Source organism: Corapipo altera, unplaced genomic scaffold (assembly GCF_003945725.1).
Source record: "Corapipo altera isolate COAL_440 unplaced genomic scaffold, ASM394572v1 61104, whole genome shotgun sequence".
Classification (NCBI taxonomy): domain Eukaryota; kingdom Metazoa; phylum Chordata; class Aves; order Passeriformes; family Pipridae; genus Corapipo; species Corapipo altera.
In genome coordinates this window covers 1-5740 of record NW_020886653.1, presented here as the reverse complement: position 1 = coordinate 5740, position 5740 = coordinate 1, and the positions used below count along the sequence as shown (strand labels likewise).

The window sequence follows — 5740 nt, the reverse complement described above, 5'->3', positions numbered from 1 at the left end:
GTCAGAGACTGCACAGAACATGAGTGCCCTGGACAGCCCTAAATCTGCTTTTACCACCATCAGATGTTCTGTAAGCACAGCAGTCAAAGCACAACTCATGTAGGTTTGGGTATTTTTAGCTGAGGCTGTTTGCCAGGTTTCTCAGATTTAGAGAGGAATTCCCGGTAAGATGTGACTTTATTCAGAGATGCACTCTTTTTTGGGTGTTATTTTGAAATAATAAACTTTATTGCATTAAGCAAAGTATGTCAACTTCAGTAAAGCTCCTGGTGTTTTCAAGTATTTTCCCTGTTCTCTTAAAAAAATTGAAAATAAAAATTGGTGCTTCAACAAAACATTATCTACCCTAACCAGGGAGGGCAATATTAGGTCTTTCAAGATCCACACATTTGGATGCTTTTGCAATTGGTGTTTGAAGCAACTTCTTTTGTAGACAAACTGTTGCATTAAGTAAATTAAGGCTTTCACATTCACCCCCTTCCTTCAGGTAAGGATTATAAACCAGAAAAGGAGGGAAGAATTACTCAGTGTGTAACTGAAAGACCAAAGTCCTACCCAAGAAACCAGATATGACAACAGCTCATTTACAACCCAGTGAGAAAACAAACAAAAATGCACACAGAAAGATTCGGGAGTCATGTGAAGATGAATATAAAATGGAACATGAGTCACGTGTTTTAGAGATTCGAGCAGATGATTGGGGGCTAGAAAGGCGTCAGTGGATGGCACAGGAAGAGTTTTGAGGAAGAGTTGGAAGGAGAAACATGGCAAGAAATCTGCTGTTCTACACAGGCCTGCAGTGGGAAAAAAAAACAGCTTAAGACTTCTGAAGGAACAAAGTAATAAAACTCACAGAGCCCAGGAGTAGAAGAGATCAAATACTTGCCAAAAAGCCTCAAAACTAAGCTCATGGACACACATTAAAAACTGAATTCCTCCAATTAATGAATTCCACATTTTTGCTTCGGGACTGAACTCGGTGATAAAACTGGTCCAAAGTCACAAAATGTGGCAGGGACAACAAAAGGTCAAGACCAAATTCCTTTTAGTTAAAGAAAACTGGAAAAGATTCTGTCCCCATATTCATCCAGTAGAGATGAATAATTTTTTAATTATTAATTTTAATTTTTCTACTTAATCCTGCCAATGTTGTGGTTTTTTGACTATATGAGGAATGTTCTGAAGTCTATCAGATTGCAGAATAATTTAAAAAAGAAAACTAAACCAAACAAATAAAAAACTGTACTGGCATTACAGATCATTTTGTGCAAAGCCAGACCTTTGTGAAGGTCTTTTTTTAAAAAGCTAGAAAGTAAATGTTATTAAGGAAGAACAACTTACCAGTCCTTCGACCAAGAGCAGCTATTTTGCTTACAGTGAGCAAATCAATTCCTCCACACATCTGTAGGGAAAATGGGATATTAAAACACTTGAATTAAAATTAAAAAGGAAAAAGAAATCCTAATAAATTAAAATTAAAAATAATAAAGAAATCCTAAGGACCAAGCATTAGACTGTGAGTATTACACAAGTCCCATCCCTGAATGAAAAAAAACAAACAAGCATTACAGATGACAGCATATGCTCCAAAAGACATTTTATAACAAACTTTCAAGTATCACCAGGGAATGTGTTATCAAAGAACCTGTGCAAACCACCCAAGAAATTCAGGCCCCGTCCTGTACACAAATCCCTTGAGAAATTACCACCAGACAAACATAGATAACCATATACTGCTCTTACAAGAAAAGATAGCTCCAAAGAGCTCAGAAAAGTAAACAAGGGACAGGTAAAAGTGCCTTTATTGTAATACCTGTTCAGCACAAACAGCATCAGGGCAATCCAGGAAAGGTGCAGACTATTATGACTGAAGTGCTCAAATTTGTATTTAGCATGGAACATGCAGGTCAGCCAAGATCTGCTCCTGACACTGCGAGGTTTAATTTTAATGTTTAATTTTGCTATTTTTTGAAGAGCAGGTCAGTTAAAAGTTGCAGCTTTAGACATTTCAGGATTTAACATCAGGAACACAAGTCTTGGGTCTCACAGGCTCAGTCCCCTCATTATCCTCAGACTGGTCTTGCCTTCATTGGAACAGACTGTGCAATATCTGTGGGTTTGACTCTCTACACTGAAAATTCCCATGGGATTTCAGATATGCTCCGTTGTTCTTCAGGTATGAGATCATTTCTAAACACCAACTCTTAGTTCTCACAGATCCCATCAGACAGTTACACAGCCAAGTTCCAGAACACACTAACACACACATTTGCACATCAACCCTGTTTGCTGCAGGACATCCATCAATTCATAAAAATGTGACCTACACTACAATAACAATATTCTATCCTTGCCAAGCATCAACCTTTGTGTTCCCAAAACCAAGAAACAGGCCCCAAAAATCTCCTCGACAAATACCTGAAGTCTCCTGTTACTGCTGTTCCTGTTGTCAAATGTGAGTTCTACAATATTCCCAACCGTTAATGCTACAAACTCAGTAAGTACAAAATACAATCAAAGTTTAATGCAGGTTCTCCCTGGTGAAATGGGACATCGAATGAAATGGATTTATATGAAAATACTGCCCTTTTCCACAAATAAAAGGCACATGTATCTATATACACAGATTATCAAAATAACAAGCCACTTCACAAATAGCCTGGGTAAACTCAAATTTATACAGAAGTAGCACATAAACATGACATTATTTGAAGACAGTCTACCTGTATCTGCAAAAAAAAAAAAAAAAAGGCTTTCTAAAAGTCCAGATACTTTACAAAATGTATCCCTTCCATATTGTGGTGGTTTGAAAAACCTTTTCTCTGAGGTAGTCATGGTTTGCCCCACTGATAATACTGGACCAATCAATAGTCCACGTGCGCCCTACGGAAATTACACACCCACAGAAACGGAAGAGAAGGTAGTGAAGGGAGTGTAGAAGGAGGGTAGCCATGATCTGAGCCACGAGGAAGCAGGGGGCCAGTGAGCCCCTCTGTGGGCCAAGGGCCCCCAGCCCCCAGCTGAGGTCACGGGAGACCCGGTATAGTGTCAGTGCTGGACCGGGTCCTGTAATCAAGAGCTGGAAAAGTTTCCTTACTGTCAGCAGCAGCAGAAGACACTGAAAGCGGCAGTGGAGCAGTCCTGAACAGAGACAACAGTGGTTGAAAGCCAAAAGGTAGCCAGGAGCAACAAGATAACGTGAAGCCGGCTGAGAGACGCAGAGATGTTCCTGCAGGAGGGAGAGCTGGCAACAAAACAGAGGAAAACTCAACAGAGCTGTTTTGGGGTAAGACTGGATTATTTTCCCAAACCCCAGAGACTCCTTGAAGAGGAGGGGTGGACTTCCAAACCCTTAGGGAGTCCTGAAATGCAGCAGCAGCTAGAGAGAGGGAGAAAGGAGCTGAAACCCGGAGTTGTCCTGAGAGCTGAGCCAGGACGGAATGCGGAGGAGGTGACCGTACCCTCTGCTGCTGCTGTTGCTGTTTCTATTCTGCTACTGAGCTGAGACAGAGCAAAAGAGCTTTGGTAAGACTGAACTGAAAGCTGCCTTCAATGTTCTAACCCAAGAGGAGTGAAGATCTACAAGGAAATTCCCCGAAGGCTCGGGCTCAGGGTTGAAATTTCCACAAAGTAAGAACAAAAATCCTAACTGCTATATTTAAATTTGTTGTTCTTGGGAAAAATGGAGGACACTAACCAGTGCCACAAAAAACTGAAAGGAAGGAACTGTGGCCTGAGAAGTGATAAAAAGACTCTTTTCTTCTTGGACTTTTATTGAAGAAGAGGAGAAATTTATTTAATGTAAATATATATGTGGGTGTAAATAAACCTTTGTAAATCTTTTCCCCTTCCCCCAATAACGAATGGTTCTGTTTTGTCTGAAAACTCTCCACATGGGGTGAAAAAGATATCAAGTCCATACATTAGAACAATATTGTCACTGTCTATTGATCTCCTGTGCTCCTCACTGGAAGGCACTTGGTGCACCCCTGGATATCCTGCTAATGAGGTAAAAAACCAACCCTTCTAAAGTTCCAGATTTTCCTCACCTGTTTGGACACAGTTGGGCAAACTGGACCAAGTTATTACTTGAAAGCCATCTGCTGTATTTAGCATTAATTACTCCTTGTTTTGGTCTGAGGGAAAAAAAGATCACACAACACAACCTCTGAATGTTCCTTTGAACTTACCCACAGTGTGTTCACAAAGACACAGAGCAAGGCTTTTAGCTTTTGCTGCTACCCTCAGTTCCAGCATACAAAGAAATGTTTCTGTGAAATAACAGCAATTGCCTTTCCATGTTACTGAACTATATTCAATGTATCTCGTCTCAAACAAATACTCCATTTTTTCTCCTTGTTTTGTTTTCAAGGGCATGGGTATGGGTATTTAGATGACTGCCTTCACTGGTACAGCATAGAAACTGTTCACATGGCTCTAAATGAATATTATTCTCTTGACAAAACACCTTTTCCAAAGCCCCTGACAAAAAGAAAGGGAAAAAACCCAGAAAGAAAAAGGGAACCACATGCACGTTGCCTGTCACCCACCAAAAAGGTCTCCTCCCTAAAGATAATTCAGGCACACCCTTCAATCTGGATCTCTCACTATCACCCCAAGCTGTTTTTTTCGTGGAAGTTTCTGTAGGGAAGCTGAAGTGCATCACTGTCTCAGACAGCCAAGGATAAGGTGACTGAGGGAATTCAGTTGCTCTCTTTAATTAATACATGATTATTTCCCTTTCATTTGGTGAAGCTAATAATATGACTGGTGGAATGTCAGTAAGAATTAAATCATAAACTAGTGCAGCACCTAAGGGAAAATTTACTTTAGTTATGGAGTATTGCCAGCAGAAATCTTGAAGATCTTATCCATATTTACACTGATAAAATACCACATGTACTTCATGGGATACTGCAAGCTTTCTACAATCCTTGTGGCATGTCTTTACAGAGCAAGAGTGAACATTTGAGATGATACATTAATAAATGAGTTGCAGTTCTATTGTTTCTTTAATGTTAAGCACCACATCCTAAACGCAGGAACACGTTCAAGGTCAATGTCCTAATTTAGACCTTTTCAGCAGCTGTGATATTGTGATAATCACACTTAAAATATTCCTCTAGAAAGAGTAAATTAGCCCTTTTCACTAGAAGGATTCTTATGATCAAAAACAAATCTGAAAGAGAACAAAGTCAGATTTCTGTGTTTGTTGGTTGGTTGGGGTTTTCTCCAGCAATTTAATAAATTGCTGTCCCTAATGGGATGGCTTTTCTACCCAAGAATTTAAAAAAACCCCCAAAGTTCACTTTAGTCTGTACTTATATTACCTTTGGGGTTTTTTGGTTTGTTTTGGAGGCCTCACCTATGCAAAAATACCTTCCTTAAAATGCATTTATGCTTTCTGTGAAAACCAAACCATTCCAGCTGACATACCATTCTATCCCAAATACTGCAGTGAAATGTAATATCCCACTAAAGCAGAAGGGAAAGAAGAAAACTGAGCATCAGCAGCTCTTCCTAAGTAAGATTAGGGGTTTAGCTCCATCTACCTGAGGGATGAGATGTGCCCCTCAGTGGGTCTCTTCCCACTCCCCCACCAGCCCTTCTACCTGACTGCAAGCTCAAAGTTCTAAAAAGAGAAGAAGAAGCTGGAGTGTCAATATTTCCCCAGTGCAAACCCCAATAATCTTTGCTGGGAGCTGACAGGAATTGCTGTTCTACTGCCCTGGGATATCCT

At 40.1% G+C, this 5740-nt stretch overlaps 1 long non-coding RNA gene across 1 annotated transcript; it reads right to left on the bottom strand.

The window, feature by feature from the left end:
* Positions 1-653: 653 nt before the first annotated feature.
* Positions 654-3317, bottom strand: LOC113941286. The gene is made up of 2 exons (XR_003525643.1): positions 1342-3317; positions 654-794 (listed from the first exon to the last, which is right to left on the bottom strand). It is a non-coding gene; the product is annotated as an uncharacterized LOC113941286 (long non-coding RNA).
* Between the last annotated feature and the right edge of the window lie 2423 nt (positions 3318-5740).